Source organism: Anas acuta, chromosome 9 (assembly GCF_963932015.1).
Source record: "Anas acuta chromosome 9, bAnaAcu1.1, whole genome shotgun sequence".
NCBI classification, from domain to species: Eukaryota; Metazoa; Chordata; class Aves; order Anseriformes; family Anatidae; genus Anas; species Anas acuta.
The window spans coordinates 3656797-3673952 of record NC_088987.1 but is presented as its reverse complement, the minus strand read 5'-3'; the positions used below and the strand labels follow the sequence as shown (position 1 = coordinate 3673952).

The window sequence follows — 17156 nt, the reverse complement described above, 5'->3', positions numbered from 1 at the left end:
GGTTCTGTAGTCACTTTTATGTGATCAGTAAAATACTGTTTTCAAAAGTTTAAAAGAGACATATCTTGGCAAGATCTAGAAATAGCTTCTCTGTTAAACTATGCTGTGATTTATATAAATTGGTATCTCTTCAGCCTCACTGTGAAGTTAAACTCCACTAGTCCCAAGATACTGGGGTAACTGTTATTCTTAATTTTATTTTGATAGGTGTAGTGAGTGTACTGAGTACATTTAAAAGTGGAACAGTCATTCGAATTTTTCAGAGGAAGTACAGTTATGAATTTTTCTCTCCTTTACTTCCAGATACAGCTTCCCCCAACCCGCCACCCATACCCCCCTTTCTTGTAATAAGTGCTGGTTACTTCTTTTCTCCATCAATCAAGCTGTGTATCTTTCATATGAATTATGGCATGCTTATTTAAGCAAATGAGTAGAAAGTAAGAATCTGCAGTCCTGTTTTTCCACACAAGAGTATTCCAAGAAACTTGTAAAAAGAAAACTTGTAACAGATACACGTTTAACAACAACCTAAGATTTATTGTGTCTCAATTGTTGTTTGTTTCTTTTTTTGGTTGGTTGGTTGGTTGGTTTTTGAGGATTCAGTGAAGAAACAACTGACAAACAACACTCCTGAGAACTAAGGAATTCTATGAGAATAAAATGTTGCTTTTTTTTTTTTTCTTTAATAGTCTAATCATGTACAAATCCACCACTATATGTTTCTCAGAGCAGTGAAAAATAATTGAAATTGTATCTCTGTACCGTATTGCAGAGACCTAGTGCTGTGTTGCAAGATTTTTTTTTCAATGGCAGGATTTGAATTAGAAGCTGGATAGGTTTAAAAGTGTGAAAGATGAATTTTTTGCTGGTCAGAGATGTATCAGATTTTTTTTTATCATTAACTGATCTCTGTCTCTCACTCACTGGCATATACATAACTTTTGAGACTATATAGGAAGGCCACAGTAAGAGTGCATATTTGGCGCTGACATCTAAAACAAAACAATTGGAAAATAGCATCTTCAAATCTTTCATAGTTCTATTATTTGAATGTCAATATCTGAATTTTACAATGTCATATCGAGCCAAGTCTGATATTTTGAAATATCATAATAAAAATCATAATAAAAAAGTGGGCAGAAACACCTACATAAGTCCTCGTAGGAATGCTTCTATTTTCTTGGAAGAACAGCCATCAAGTCAAGGCTAGAGCTTTCATTTTTTCTTTAAACAGTGGATGCAGTTTTGGAGCTCAGAGTGTTTTTCTTGCAGGCTTTCATGTGCTATTATCAAAGCCAGATATTATTATATAGCTTGTGTGTGTGTGTGTGTGTGTATAATTTTATTTTTAATGAACTTTTTGCATAAATCAATAAATCTGGAAAAGAATAACCTTTACCCAAATTTAACCAAAAGTTAGATTTGAATCCCATTACTAATTTTGGTTAGAAAATGTAGGGCTTGGAGAAAGTGCTAGAAGTGAGGTTTGCTCTCTGGGTTCAAGGTAGAATCAGCTTTCCTAACACATTTCTGACAAAATGTTTATCAAATCTCAGTCCCTAAGTACTGCCATTGGGATATCTGCGTGTTACAGAGGAGAGACTGACTCCTCAAGTACCTACCTCACTTATATGCTGTACAGCAAACAGCTGTTATGCTGTTTGCATAAACAGCATAGCAATAACCTCATATCTGCACAAACCTCCTGTTAATTCACAGAGCTGATCTTTTTGAGTTATACAAGATACTCAGAAATGTAGGTTGCATTGCAATATTCCTAAATATAAACTTCAAAATTTATTTTGTGCCAGTCAGCATTATATACTCAAATAAAGAAGGAAACTGATGCTGAATGACTGATTTGACTAGACATTAGTCTGGTAACTTTTGCAACTGAAACTTATTGCACCTTTTTTTTGTGAACTATTCACCAAGGTAAAAACTATCCCAGATAAGATAATTAAATAATTTTGGAATAATAAGGCTTAGAACTATGCAGCTCATTGGAAAGAATTTTGTGAACAGAAAATGGGATCATCTTTATGAAAAAAAAAATCACTTCCCTTGCTGTCTCTATTACCTCACACCCAGCCAAACCAACAGGAGAGTGGCATTGATAAAACACTGTGAAACTTAAGTGAAAAACCTACAGATGGATTAAAACTCCTCATAAAGAGTGCTTCATCTTCTGTGCTGTATCTTAAGATGCAGCTGGAAAAGAAATGTTCGTTTTGAAGTCTTCATGAAAATGGCAGGTTTCAAATAATCTGTAATTAGCTGTCATGATCTAGCACATTTTTTTCCACAATTTTCAAAGCAAAGGGCAGACATCTCTACTCAAAATGAATAAACAGGTTTAGTCAAGAAAGCAATGCTATCTGCAAGATATGTTTCAATCACAATATTCTGTTATGAAAAAGTTTGCAAGTTGAAGGAATTTGTTGTTGTTGTTACTTTTAGCAATATCCTCATCATTGAGGGTACACTTTTTTTTTTTCTTTCTTTTTCTTTTTTCTTTTTTTTTTTTTTTAAATAGAAGAGTGAGTTTATTAGCTGCAATGTATTAACAAATACAAACACTTCTGCCATAGATATTAATGAATATTTATCTGTTGACACTCATTTGTTCTGTAAACATCACATTGCTTTACAGAATGGTTAGCAAAGTAAAACTTAACGTACTAGAAGAAAGAACAGTTTCAGCAATTTTTTAAATTATTATTTTATTTTTTTAACTCCCTGGATATAAATATTTTTCTGAATCTGATACATTATATGAAAGATCATTGATAGTCTTCACATAGGAACAAACAAAAATAACTGTAAACATCACAACAATTACTTAAATTAGTAAAGCTTTTAACATTCACCTGCTGAAGTGTCCTAGAAGTGACTTGAAGAAACAGGAGGAAAAAAGATTCTCACGTGGTGGTGGGATCCAAGAGCTCCACACACTTCATTGCTCCTTCTCCAATGAGTAGTTTGGCATTATGGAATTTAGTATTTAGTGCTGGATATTTACCCTTATTTCTCATTTCTTGTTTGCAGTAAAGACAAATAAATGAAAGAAGTTCTTGAGCACTTACTACTGTTCACACTAAAGAAGATCATGCAAATGCCAGAGGTATGGACTATATATTTTTTTTTTACTCCATGATCAATTTTTGCTGTTTTTAAGTCACATCATCTCCACTAACCATTGTTATGAATAACTTTTTCATTTTCAACTCAGTAATATCTGAGTGCTCTATCATCTTTTATGCATTTATTGTCGCTGTGCATGGTGAAGTAACCTTTTTCATGTACTATCAATGGTACAGTGAAATCTATGGCCCCAAGTTCACGGGTATTTATAATTCTATGAATCTGAGTTCACAGGTATTTAATGCTCTGTTCCCAGTGAAATCCACACTCTTGAAATGATACAAAACCTGCAGAAATCAATAAGTTTAAATGATTTTGAAATCAGGTCTTTATGGCTTCCTTGAATGTATGAGATTCCAAATAAGAATTTGAAATCAGGTTCCTCATTGTGTAGGTTACAAGAAATACAAAGTTATGACCCTGTATCAACAGTTTTCCATGGAAATTCAGTGCTGAAATATCAACTGAGACCTTCATTTGGTAAAAGAATGCTTCTCCCACCCCTACCACTAGGGAGTAACATTCATTATTCTGAACATTTTAAGACAGACTGAAGGATCAAAGCACATTTTTGCACAAGTACCTACTTAAGCTTTATATTCTGTTCATGATTTTCTTATATAAAGTTTTGGCTTGCAAAAACAGCTGTGAAAATTGAAGCCAAGGTGAATTTGTTGTTTGAATTCATATGGAACAGTTTGTTTTATTCACCAAGTGGTCATTAACACAAGAGTATTTGCAAATTACCAGTGAGAACAGTCTTTTAGGCAGTCCTGCAAGATCTGTATTGTTATATATATTTTTTTTAATGACTAAGAGGTGATATTTTTCATCTATCTGAAACCTGATGGGAACTTCTAGTACTGCAGAAACAGCTAACATCCATCAGGTCCATAGATGCAGTACTAACTTGGAGGTTATGTCACTGTCTAATGAATCATTGCTAACACTTTCTCCAAGGGTTTGGTAGCCTTGGAGGTTTCATTGCAGAATTTTTATTTATTTATTTATTTATTTTTGAGATACAGTGAGATCACAGCACCGGGTGACATAAATAAATAACCGTATGTCAAGTAAGCATCTAGCACTCTCATAACCCATGACTACTTGGACACTAAGGAAGCATACAATTTATAACAATATATCAGCTCTGTTTCTGCAAACAAGTATGCATTAAACTCACATTCTGCATTTGCTCAATTTGCTGGGCTTCAGACTGGTAGAGTAAGGAATCTGTTATAAAACATCTGTAATAGCCATCTGGTAAATAGCATAATTTGTTACATAGCAGATAGAGGGAAAAGGAGGTTTACAGTGGAGAGCTATATCAATAAGTCCCTTGGTTTCAATCACAAGTGCATCACTTTTTTATTTCTTCACATAAGGTGATAATGAAGAATGATGACCTCATGTCTAGACCTAAGCTTTTAAGTTTGTTGCAGCTCTGGGGGTTTTAATGTTTTTCAAAAAAAAAAAAAAAGCAATCAATCAAGTGCCAAAAACTGTCTGGCTAATTACCTCTGAGACGTTCTAAAACTCTCTATTCTTTCCTCATAGAAATGCAGTATTTATGAATTGCTTTGTTGAAACACAAGCTAGGTTATGATCGCGGCCAATTCTTTCTTCACTTTTCTTTGCTTCTGCTCTATACTCGTGGAAGTGCTAATATTGTGAATCTCAACATTTGACAATGTTTCTTTCTAACTGAGATAGACATCAGTATTTCCTCCTGCACATTTCTGGAAAACAACATGTTTTGGCAGTCTCGTGATATAATAGTAACAAGGATATTCAATTTGTAAGTATCTCAGGAAGGGAACATAAGGAAGCATAAGTAATGAACTCCCAGTCACCCAAAGATCTTATTTCAGCCAGGGTCTTGTGAGATGAATAGCAACAATGATCTGACTAAATATGAGGTTTCTTTGAATTATTTATTAATCTGGAAGTCAGAGGTATTTCAAACAGAACAACGTGCAATCAAATTAGTAATTTTAAAAATAGGCTAAAAAGGACCTCTGAGGGTTTTGGAGTTTAATCTGCTGCTCCATGTTGGTTGAATTTCAGTGCTAGAGGAAGAAATTCAGGGTTTTAATTTTCATTCAGGGTTTCAGTTTAGTTTTGAAAACCTTCAGAGAACAAAATTCTTCCAATTCTTTGGGCAACCTACTCCAATGCTTAATCACTGTCACAGTAAAGAGTTTTTTGCTTATGTCCCTTTCTACCTGCTTGTTACCTGCAGTTGAGGCGGCATTGGACTTTCTGTATTAAGATCTCAGTAAGAGGCTAATACTCAAAGCAGCAGTCTTAAGGTTAAGCTACACAAGATGATTTAATTTTTTTATGTTTTGGTCCAGATGTCCTAATGTATAGGGTTTTGTTTTTGTTTGTTTGTTGGCTTGTTTTTCTAAAAGTACATACAAGCACTTCTGTATCCAAGAGTTGGAATAGTTGCAAGTGTATGTCTCAACTGAAATGAAAATATAAAAAAATAAAGATCAGCTCTAAATGGATGAGGTGAAGTTAAATATTTGGTGAGCTAGTAGCTTTATATAAATATTATGTTTAGTGGAACAAATAACTGACAAGCCTAAACTTTCAATCCTGAAGTAGCATTCACACATTCAGAGTCTGGTCAGTAACTCCACTTATGAGCAACTATTTGACTAGGAGGTGATCACGGGCCAAGAAAGCATGCTTTCATTTCATAGACAGAATCTAGCAAGGTGTAAAAATATCTAAGATCAAAGAATACGCAGTAAGGCTCTGCAGGAATATCCATCATTTTATCAGGCTAGTAGGACTACAGGCAAGGAGACCCTTGCAAGCAGACATAACTAAGGTAAGCGTGCACGACAGAACCATATATCAAAACAAGTTTGAAGTTTATCATTAATTTGAATACAATAAAATAAAGACACAGTATGCAATGAGCTTTTTTTTTTTTTTTTTTCCTGAGTAAACTGAAGTACTGAAGTAAAACTCCAATATTCTTAGAACATCAACAAAATCAGGAAATGATTGCAACTGGCATTTATAATAAGCACTAGTTATGGTTGATGTATGAGATAATTATAATGCTTTGCAGGAAAATCTAACAAATCCCAGAACAGTTACTCTGTAAAATCTATTTTTATGGAAATTAGGGTATGAATATTGCATCCATTATAGCAAGAGGGCTATACAGGCAGTTCTGACAGTCCCAATCAAAAGTGGTGTCCACTCCTGAAAGGTAATTATTCCTGAAGTTTTGCACACATAAAATAACAGGTGTTCCATTTTCTAAAATGAATGCTTTAATATTAAAACATGAGAAACTTTATAATCTGCACAGCTTGATGAACTTCAAGAGACAAGCACCTGTTTTGACACAGAGGTTAAAAGACTAAATAAATTGTGGTAGATACAGTTTAATATTTTGGGACTCAATAATGTAACAAGTTTGAGTTAAACTTCTGGCATATGTAGCATCACAAGACTAACCAAAGCTTTGGATATATATGCGTACACTAGATGTCAGTTATAATGAGCAATGCTTTAATTTTAATTATACAGTTAAACTGAAAAATTCCATTATCATTTTTAGAAGAGGTTAGTAAACTGGAGTTACTTTTAATTTACACAGTCCAAGGAAGGAAAGCTGGTTATCAGTCTTCCATTTTCAATTCTTTATCTTTTATGGATTTGAAAAGCAGAAGACAGAATATCCCCTAGAGAGCTGACAGATAATTGTGAGAATAACCTGTCATTCCTAATCTTGGTTTTAAAGTGTTTCTTGAATGCTTCAGGTCCTCTTTTCCTGAGAATGCTTGTCGAGTTTTCATCTCTAAAAAATGATAGAAAGCTATTAATATGACTTTATGCTTGTCTGAGTTCCCCAAGGACAAGCTTTCAGTATTAGATATCTAAAATAGGCATCTATAATCCATTTTGCATCAACTAGAACTGCATTTGGACATTTGCAAGAGATACATCCAGTAGGTAACTTAATGCAGATGCCTAATTTTAAGTACGATAGCAAATGGTTCTGGAAAATATCCCAGTTCTCAATAAGTAATTTGCTTAACCTTGAACATAAAATTCCTCTGAAAGCAGTACAACTAGCAAATTGCTCTCATATTTCCTGGGGTCAGGGTTGATTTAGAAACTTAGAAAGAAGATCATATGGATTAGATAGATCTCAGTCTTGAGAACTGTCATTTTTTTCCACTGGTACTTCAGTTGTAATTTCTATCACCAATATTATTATTATTATTTGTTTTTAATAAAATTAAAATGAACAGAAAATACCCTTCTGGAACAGTAATGGTGAACAGATCAACTTCTTCATGAGATATGCTGCTAGAAACAAGTTTTGCCTACACCTTCAACTAATTTTTGATTGGTCCCAGTTGCAATTTAAGCTCAAATTAGTTGCAATATAAGCTTGAATTGCAACATACTTTCTTCCTTTTAAAAAATATTTCTATTCAGCCATCTCACACTAAGCATATTTTATCCATACAGTTTACTCAAGTGTCCTAGCCTCCCTGACATTATAACATTTTTTGTCATATCAGAATAAGAAGTATAATCATAAAACATAAGGTGGAACTTTAATAAATCTTTGCATAAGATACTCAGTTTTTGATTCAGAGAAGCTGACACACTCTTCATTTGTGTCTTGAAGGTATTAATTCCCCTTGAGTCAATTCTCTAATCCTTTTGTTAGAGTTCTTCTTCTGTACCTGCTTCTTTGAGGAAAGCCATTTCCCTATAGAGTAAGATATTTCCAAAAGAGAAGCGATATGAATCTTTGAGGAGCAGAGTGACTACCACATGATAATGGGATATATTTTATCTGGATTGAGAAGCATCTGCCAAGTACATCTCAGAGGAGCTGTCTGTTAAGAGGAGTTTAGAATAGATTGTTTACTCCATCAAATATCAGCAGAAACTCTACTTTTGCCTTGATTTCCTCCATTTATATTCTCAGTTGGTAAAGCACAAAGAGATTTTAGAGAGAAACAAGAAAATATTACAGCGTAATGCAGCAACTAGAGGAAAAAAATAAGTTTTTTACTGGTAAAAGAATGAAATTACTTACTGTCCTGTTTCTATAATCTCCTATTCTTTTTCCTACCTAGTGCTTATAATTAGAAGGATTAGGGTCTAGATACAAAGCCTGTTGCTACTACTGGGAATTCTGATGTCAGCAAGGTTCAAATCTACATATCTGAATACAGCCCATGAATACAGTTTTATCCAAGAAGGGAAATAAAGGCCCATAGGGGTCTGTTTGTTTGATGTTGTTTTTGTTGTTGTTTGTGTGTTTTGTTGTTTTGTTTTGTTTTAACTTAAAGCATAGATTCTCAATTCCTCAAAAATATGAACATCTATTAAGTTAACAGATTAATCAGTTTGGGCATATTTTTAATCATTTTGGTAAACTGAGGCCTTAGTAAGGACTAATCCATGTGCCCTGATAGTAGGGACTCCTGAAAGCATGTGAGAAGAACTTAAAGTTGGGGCATTCCAAAGAGCATTATCCTTGTATTAACATAATCTCTAGAATGAAAATATTGATGAGAGCCTGGTAAAAGAAACTGGGTTTCTTACATTTTAATTTCTTCATTAGATTTTTAATTTATTTCATTTCAAAGGGTTTAACTCTTTTTTTCTTCAAGAACCTTTTGAAAAGTTCATGGAACCACTACAGAATTAAAACAGTTTGGTGGGTGCTATAGCATACATTATCTCAAAGATATTATTTTACCATGAACAGCTTTTAAAACTTAATCACCTAACCAGCACACATTCCTAATTGATCTTTTCCTCTAGGACTGCTACATTTTCTTGACCTTTTAATAACTGATGGTCTTAGAGAAAAGATTTTTCAGATAGCTTCTTGAAAGTCAAAAGAAAATCTGAGCTATATTTGCAAGTTCCAGAGAAGACATACATGTACAACAAGTTGTGGCCTTATCAAATTCTGATTTCCTTTTGCTTCCCATGTGTTGCCTCAACTCTTCCAAGAAGAGAAGTTGGACATTGGGAGCAGCTGAATTATTCTGTGTATGAGGAAGCTTATCTGGGAGACATCACCTACTGCTCCCTCTGTATGTTAGCGTGTGGGGATTATTTAGAATTTAAATACTTTTAAAATCTGAACTTTTCATAGAGTGTTCCAAATTTTAAAATTATTCCAGAAATGAAAATGACGTCTATTTCAAGTTCACATATCAACGGATGCTAAACACATATGAAGGAACAAGTAGGTGTTGGTTTTTCACCTGCCCTGTTTCTTGTACTAAGCCCTTTCAAGATATTAAGTTTCAGAAGTTTTCTTCAAGTGTTTGTAAATGAATGTCATCTTTAATTCAATACAGCTGTAGATTTCAGGTCTTTAATTAACTTCTCACACTCTACATGTGAATTTTTTTTTTTTTTTTTAAGATAGATTTACATGGTGTGGGTGACACTTTTTTCTTTTTTTTTTTTTTAAAAAAAGTCTTTGAAATGACTTCGCCAATGTTGCTGCTGATTTCTTCAGCAGTGATGTGGCCCCATGTGTAGAGGTTAGGATTGGATAACATCTGCAGTGCCTACTTTATTCTTGCTTACGTATCTAATGACAGCTGCCCCTTCCAGCAGCCAGTCATGCATGTAATTGTAGTTCTGACTGGTTGAAGCCTCATGCTTAAGCAGTTGTAATACTGACAAGATTATGACCTGCATCACAGGCAGAGTATTTCCACCTTTCTGTGAAACAGGAGCCCAATATTGGCTACAGTTTACTGCTTGAGCTTTATACTAATAGAATGCTACTGTCTTCAGTAGCATTATTTTAGTGTGAAAGTGGACTTACATGGTGAAAATCTGGGCTGAATTTTCAAGTAGGAAAAGATTTTCTGATGAATTAAGTCATAGTTTTAAAAGTTTGATCTGGCCTGCCTATACATGTATGTTTCATCTGCTTTCTATGCTGAAGGAAGATTTGTTTATAATTGCTTTTTTTTTTTTTTTTTTTTGTTTGGCATATGTTTAGGTAAGAGTACTTGCCAGAAAATCTGTAAGAAGTATTCTTCTTGTTCCTTCCCTGATATAATATAATATTAATTGTATGATTCCTCCTGAAAGAATGTGGGTTTATTTGTTCCATTGTCATATTAGTACAATTTTGCACCAGCTGGAGGTCAACCATTATTCATTTTGAATTAGAAAACAGGATATTAGAGTAATTTAACTAGAAGGGGCTAAAGGTATGAAAAGTACTCAAGAAAACTAAAGTTTGGTATTGAAAGATCTTGGGTTTACTACTGATTTATGGGGGGGGGGGAAAAAAAAGCAATTGCCTAGAGATGATGCTAAATGTTAATAATGATCACAGCCAGTTTATTTCAACAACAGCAACTAATGAGGAAGAAGGAAGAGGTTTGAAAACTTCCAAATCCACTATAGAACTAGAAGAAATAACAGTTAGATGACTTGTTTTAGTTGGCTTGCCTGACAATTGACAATTGAGTCATCAATTTGGAACTGAAATCTATTATTTTGACTAGTCTGAGACAGAAAAAGGATTCAGAAGTTCAATAGTAGCAAAAATCCCCAGTTGTACATTCAAGAGAATCTCAAATCTAACTACCAAGGGCAAAAGTTACCTGTGGAAGTATAGAAAGGATGACTAAATCTATCTGAACTGTCAAATCAGCAAGCAAAAAGGCACTTAAGAGACATTAAACTCAGCTGCCTTGAAAATCACTGTAAAGTCAAGTAAAATCTAAGTAAAAGTGGAAGTTAAATAAGTAAGCATGTAGCTATTGTCACCAAATGCCTGGTGGATGACACTGAATACAGCAGCATATGCTTATGTTTCTATCAAAGGGACACGTTGTCTACTTGGGGTACAGAAATGGGGCAGTTAGTATGCTTAGCCATACTACTGATTATTTTATTTATATGAATTTTTAATTAATTCTGGGAGTGTATAAAAAATGTTAACAAACATTTGATTGTTGGTTCTACAATATTTTCCTGACTCTGCAAACACTGGGCATTTGTGCAGAGAGCAAACCTCTACCACTGCATGGCAACTCAGTGCAGTCCAGTGTGTACCTGAATACATGTACATCAGCTGAGCTGTAGGAATGTACAAGGTGTGTTCAGATTCATTATTACTCTTAACTGCACTTTAACAAAAACGTTCTTGATCAAAATTTAACTGACTTCTTAAAATGATGTCTTGCCTAACCAGGAAACAGCTATACATACACTCCTGTTTCTTCCATATATTTCCCATGAAGATTTCACATTGCTGTGACACTAGCCATGCACAATGAATTTATTCTGTGTTTGAAATACATTCACAGTGTTGTAGTCATTTATTTTGACAACACAGTCATCACAAAGCAACAGGGTGTATAAGTTCTTTGCTGCAAGGGAACGTGGGATTGAATGTTTGAGTTCCCTTGTGAAAACGAAGCTGGAAAAAAAAAAAAAAAAACACACCTGAAAGGTGACGGTTTTAACGTCTCAAGTGAAGAAGCAGTTCTTGCAGTGCTAACTTCATGAGAAACTTTAATGTTCTTGCTTTGATTCTCCAAAAGCATGAGCACTTTGGAAACTGCTGAATACATTAAGACAATAAACATACTCCTTCATTAAACTATTCCAAAGTTTAATAGTTTTTCCTTGCTCAAACATCTTAAATATATAATTTATATCCTTGGAAATCAATATCAGAAAATACTATTCAATTTTTGTATCTTCACATGTCACCTTCACTGAATTACAGAGTACTTCAAACTGATTTAGAAGAAACAGTAGTTGAGCTGACTATCAAAATTTAAGTTATCTATCCAACCAGGTTTCTGCATAAGTGCAATAACTGAAAACCAACCTGACTGTTATAAAAATAAGATAAAATAAGGGCAATATTAATTATATTAATTTTAGTCTGGCCTGATAGTTTGCTTATCAGTCTGGTTAAAAAACTCAACACTTCTCTCCAGTCTGTAGTCCCTTGGTGTACATCACCTGGGTTGGGTTTGGATCATTGTGATTCAGATTTATGATGCAGAGTAAAATTCTAATCTTTTGTGGGGTGCACTAGGTCTTTTGGTGATTTGTGCTATTGATAAAAAAAAAAAAGAGACCTTTCTGCCCCCCCAAACTTGCCCACTCAGGTCACAAGTAATAAGTCATCTAACCATTAAACTCACGCAGAAATTATTCCTTTACTTTTACTTCATTTCTTTCAGACCGGGTCACAATGCAAAGTTTTTCTGATAGTTGAAATCTTAAGAAAGAGGCAGATTATTTAAAAAATTATTTTGCTTGGAAAAAATTGTTAAATTGATGAGGAGACTTCAAAATGAAGTTTAAGAACTTACTTCACAAGTTCTAAAAGCCAAATTTTTCCAAACCCATGTGTATAAAAGGCCTTAGGCATTAAAGAGATGGCGATGGTTACACCAAAGCAGAGTTGTATTTTCTCTCACATCAAATAGCATCGCTAATTATTTCATTTGAAAAGTATTTTCTTTTGAAGAGTTTTTTCAGAACAAAAGTTTTCTAACTATAATAATTTGTATACATAATACATCTTAGGAGGAATGGCAGATCACAAAGTGATAAAGGCAACTTAAGCTTCATCAACTCATTATGCAGGAGCAGAGTGGGAGATGCTGAGATATGAAACGGAATGGGAAATTACATGAGAAGAACAGTGGCCTGTGTCTCTCTTTACAATATGTAATTACTTTCTAGTACATCTGTGTATTGTGTGGTGTCCACTTTGATACTCTTTCCTCTTTAAAGACACGAAATCTCACCTACCTTCAATTGAAGTCCAGGGCAAAACTCCTGCTAGTTTCAGTAGGGGCAGAATGGAGCCCGTGGTTCCCTCTTCCCCAAGGAGAATACACTGAGAATATTTGCCATACCGTTTACTTCAGCAGTTCAAAAGCATTGTTCAGAAGATAGACTATTCATGTTTTGTCAAATGAAAAGTTTTCAAAAGAGTTCAGTCATGAATTATGTAACTTAGAAAACTCTCCATGGAAATCTAATTTTGAATTACTAAAGCATTTTTATTCTTTTTTTGTAAATAGCCAAATGTTCATGAATTTGTTTTTAGCTCTTTTTTCTCTTCTGATCTGACTGACCAATGGTCTGCTACAGATTTGCAGAATTTTTTATGTCACAAAAAAAGGAAATATTATGTCCTCTCAAATGCACATGTTGATAATGAGGAAATGCTTAGAAGGTTTTTAGTTTTGTCACCAAGTTCTTGTGTGAAATTTTGTGGAAGTCTCTGTTCTGATTTTCATTTTTCAAGAAGAGACTTCCTCCATGTGACTATTTAAATTCCAATATCTGTGTGTATAATCTCCTTCCTCTTAAATTTCTCTACATCACAGACAATCAGAGATGAAACATGAGGTGAAAAATGATTTGATTAGGTATTACTGATTTAGGTACTAGTCTTCTCATAAACTATCAAAAAAGAAGAAAGATGGAATTTCATCTAGTTAATATCATAGGTACTGCATGAAGTGCTTGTATCAGCTTCTATTTCTTTTTTTTTTAACTCGGAAGTTTTGTATTTATATCTAATCTTTATACTACATCAAAATCCTAATATCACAGATTATAACATACAGTTTTATATGTAGATACACACTGTTTCTCTTCCTTGAAACACACTATGACTTTTTGTGATTCAATATCTTGAAAATATATTTTAGGAAGAGGATATATTTGCCAATAAAAAAAAAAAAAGAAAAAAAAAAGATTTCAGTAATCTTGTATTTAATCAAAAAAAAAAAAAAAAACACACAAAAAAAAAAACACAAAAAAAACTATTTTAATAGAAGAAGTAGTGTTGATTAAATTCACTCAAAAAGAAGGTCCAGATGCTCAAACGATCCTCTTGCTGTTCACACAGAAACTACTCAAATATTGCAAGTAATAATTGGATAAAGAAACTTTATATGTTCCACTCTTCTGAAAGGTCATTGAGAGATAAGTAATACACAGGTAATAGGCAGAAACAGTTAACATATCACATCCTGACTCCTGAGGGGAATCAGTGCACAGGACACTAGAAACAACATGCTATTTAGTTTGCGTTACCACAGGATACAAATTTACAAAATGAATAGGACAAATTCCCATCTTAGTGCCACCAAAGTAAATCAGGGATGTCCCAGCTGCCTGTGGAGGAATGGCTCTGAATTGACAGCGCAGGAATGAAGAAGAGGTTCTGGTCAGGCACCAAGAGCATTCAGCATAATGAAACACTTTGAGAACAAATGCATCCAATGGAATAAGATGAAGGGGCTCTGGTCCTCACTTCTACCATCTGGTTCGGTCATTAAGGGGTTAGGATTATCATCCCCCAAAAATGATTGCAGGAGGACTGGCGTACTGTAAGACTGATTGTAAAAGAGATGTGCTTGCATGTACAGTATGAAATTTCAGCTCTGTTTAGATAATTGAGTTTAGCTATTGGCTTCCATAATAGCTGATTACAAGAACTTTATTTTCATAGTACCTCCTAATCTGTCAGGATAATATGAGGAGAGAAAATTGGAAATTTTATCCTGTGAGAGGCACTGAAACTGCCTGAACTGTGTGTCCATGCTGTATCCCAACAGGACAAACTGCACATTGGCTTTGGAGAACGAAGACATTGGGGAGTGGATCCCCACAAGCTCCAGGGACCCTCCATCTCCTCAGACACTCAGAAAAAAAAAAAAAAAAAGAAAAAAAAAGTAAAGCTCAGGTGAGATAAAACTGAGTTTGTGTGTGTGTGTTTTAACAGAAAGTAAGCAGAAAACTGCCTTCAGGATGTCTAGGGTTGTAGTTTATTCAGGGACCACAGTTAGTCTCTACTGATGTGGAGAATCCTCTGGGGGCTGAGGATTGCCCAGTCTCTCTGACCAGCTGTCAGGTCAAATCACAGATGTGTAGCTAGAAAAGATCATGTCCTAGTTCACGGTAAACCTTTTCATATTCTACAGAGTGCCCTGTGCTGTGTGAGGAAGAGCCTCTGTCATATACTGAGGGTATCTCTGCATCCTTGTTGTCACGTAGTGTCAGTGCTGTGTCAGCAAGGAAGCAAAAGATAAGATGACCTCTGCTCCATGGCCCCAGGAACCAGGAATCTGTCCAGAGTAGCCTATGGACATTTGGCAGGAATGGGCACCTGAAAGGCAAGCACTTCAATTTGCACCAGTGACTGTAGGCACATAAGTTAATTTTATTGCAGATAGTGAATAAAAGTGTTATTACAAATGGTAATTATATAGCCTGTACTACAAATAGATCTTATTGTGTTCCTGCACTCTATCTCTGGTAACCAATAAATATATGATTAACCATACAGCAAATAACAATAATTGAAAAAAAAAGCAAAAGCAAAAATAATGTATTCTTCTTCCATATATCTTCCATACATCTTCTTCTTGCCAGGTCCTGCACCTGGGGTGCAATAACCCTGAGCAGAGCTACAGGCTGGGAGATGAGTGGTTGGAAAGCTGCCAGGCAGAGAAGGACCTGGGAGTATTGGTTGATAGTGGGCTGAATATGAGCCAGCGGTGTGCTCAGGTGGCCAAGAAGGCCAACAGCATCCTGGCTTGCATAAGAAACAGTGTGGCCAGCAGGGCTAGGGAGGTGATCGTCCCCCTGTACTCGGCTCTGGTGAGGCCGCACCTCGAGTACTGTGTTCAGTTTTGGGCCCCTCGCTACAAGAAGGACATTGGGGTGCTTGAGCGGGTCCAGAGAAGGGCGAGGGGTTTGGAAAACAAGTCCTACGAGGAGCGGCTGAGGGAGCTGGGCTTGTTCAGCCTGAAGAAAAGGAGGCTCAGGGGCGACCTTATCACTCTCTACAGGTACCTCAAAGGAGGCTGTAGCGAGGTGGGGGTTGGCCTGTTCTCCCATGTGCCTGATGACAGGACGAGGGGGAATGGGCTTAAGTTGTGCCAGAGGAGTTTTAGGTTGGATGTTAGGAAGAACTTCTTTACCGAAAGTGTTGTTAGACATTGGAACAGGCTGCCCAGGGAGGTGGTGGAGTCACCATCCCTGGAAGTCTTTAAAAGACGTTTAGATGTAGAGCTTAGGGATATGGTTTAGTGGGGACTCTTAGTGTTAGGTCAGAGGTTGGACTCGATGATCTTGAGGTCTCTTCCAACCTAGAAATTCTGTGATATAGATCTTTTCAATGCCAGTGGGAATGACTGGGAGTAAATGAAGACAGAATATCACCCACAGTATCAGTAGGAGCTTGCTTCCCACACTGATACGTGTGCTTGGATATTCAGAAGAAATTATATGCTCCGAAAATACAACACATTGTGTCACAGAACCTGGTAATTTTGAAGAAAAAAATAATTAAGAGCCAAGTTACATGCTACACCAGTAAGTATAGCTTCTGTTGACATCATATTCATCCCTAGCAGCAGGAACCTTCAGTGTTAGATTTCATAGCTGTGTTTTGCTAATGAGCTTTATGAAAATGGTATTTGCAAAGAACTGCATATTTCACAACATGCAGTCTACCTAGGACTCTTACCAATTTACTGTATTTTGCTTGTTCTAAAACTTTAACAGTCCTTTTTAGTACTTTCAAAATGTTTTACCCGGTTGTTTTCTTTAAGGCTTTTTTTTTCTTTTTTTTTTTTTTTTTTTTTTTAATTTTTGTTCCCTGTTGAGTTTTGGCATGAGGTGGCAGGCATTGTAAGGACTGAGAACAGTTCTTACAGCTGGTCATGATGAAGAATCTCTTCAGCACTGTGTTTTTCTTTCCTTCTTTCCTCTTTTTTTTATAGCACATGGTGCATTTTTATCTTTTTTTTTTTTTTTTTCTTTTTTCTTTTTTTTGTCTTAGTGTTTGTACACTTCAATAAAACAAGGACTTTCAGCTTCCTGGGTTTTGGAAGATGACTGTGCAAATCATCCTGTAAAACCCTGCTGAGTTGTTTGGGGCTGGAAGAAGCACGCTGCACATAGTGTCCCTTAGTGCTTTCAAT

General features: G+C 35.3%; 1 long non-coding RNA gene across 2 annotated transcripts in view; it reads left to right on the top strand.

The window, feature by feature from the left end:
• The window catches only part of LOC137861202 (uncharacterized), a 63792-nt gene that overhangs the window by 19829 nt on the left and 26807 nt on the right, over window positions 1-17156 (top strand). For both annotated transcript variants that reach the window (XR_011099461.1, XR_011099460.1), the window contains exon 3: window positions 3049-3124. This is a non-coding gene — a long non-coding RNA (uncharacterized lncRNA). The remainder of the gene's footprint in view (window positions 1-3048; window positions 3125-17156) is intronic.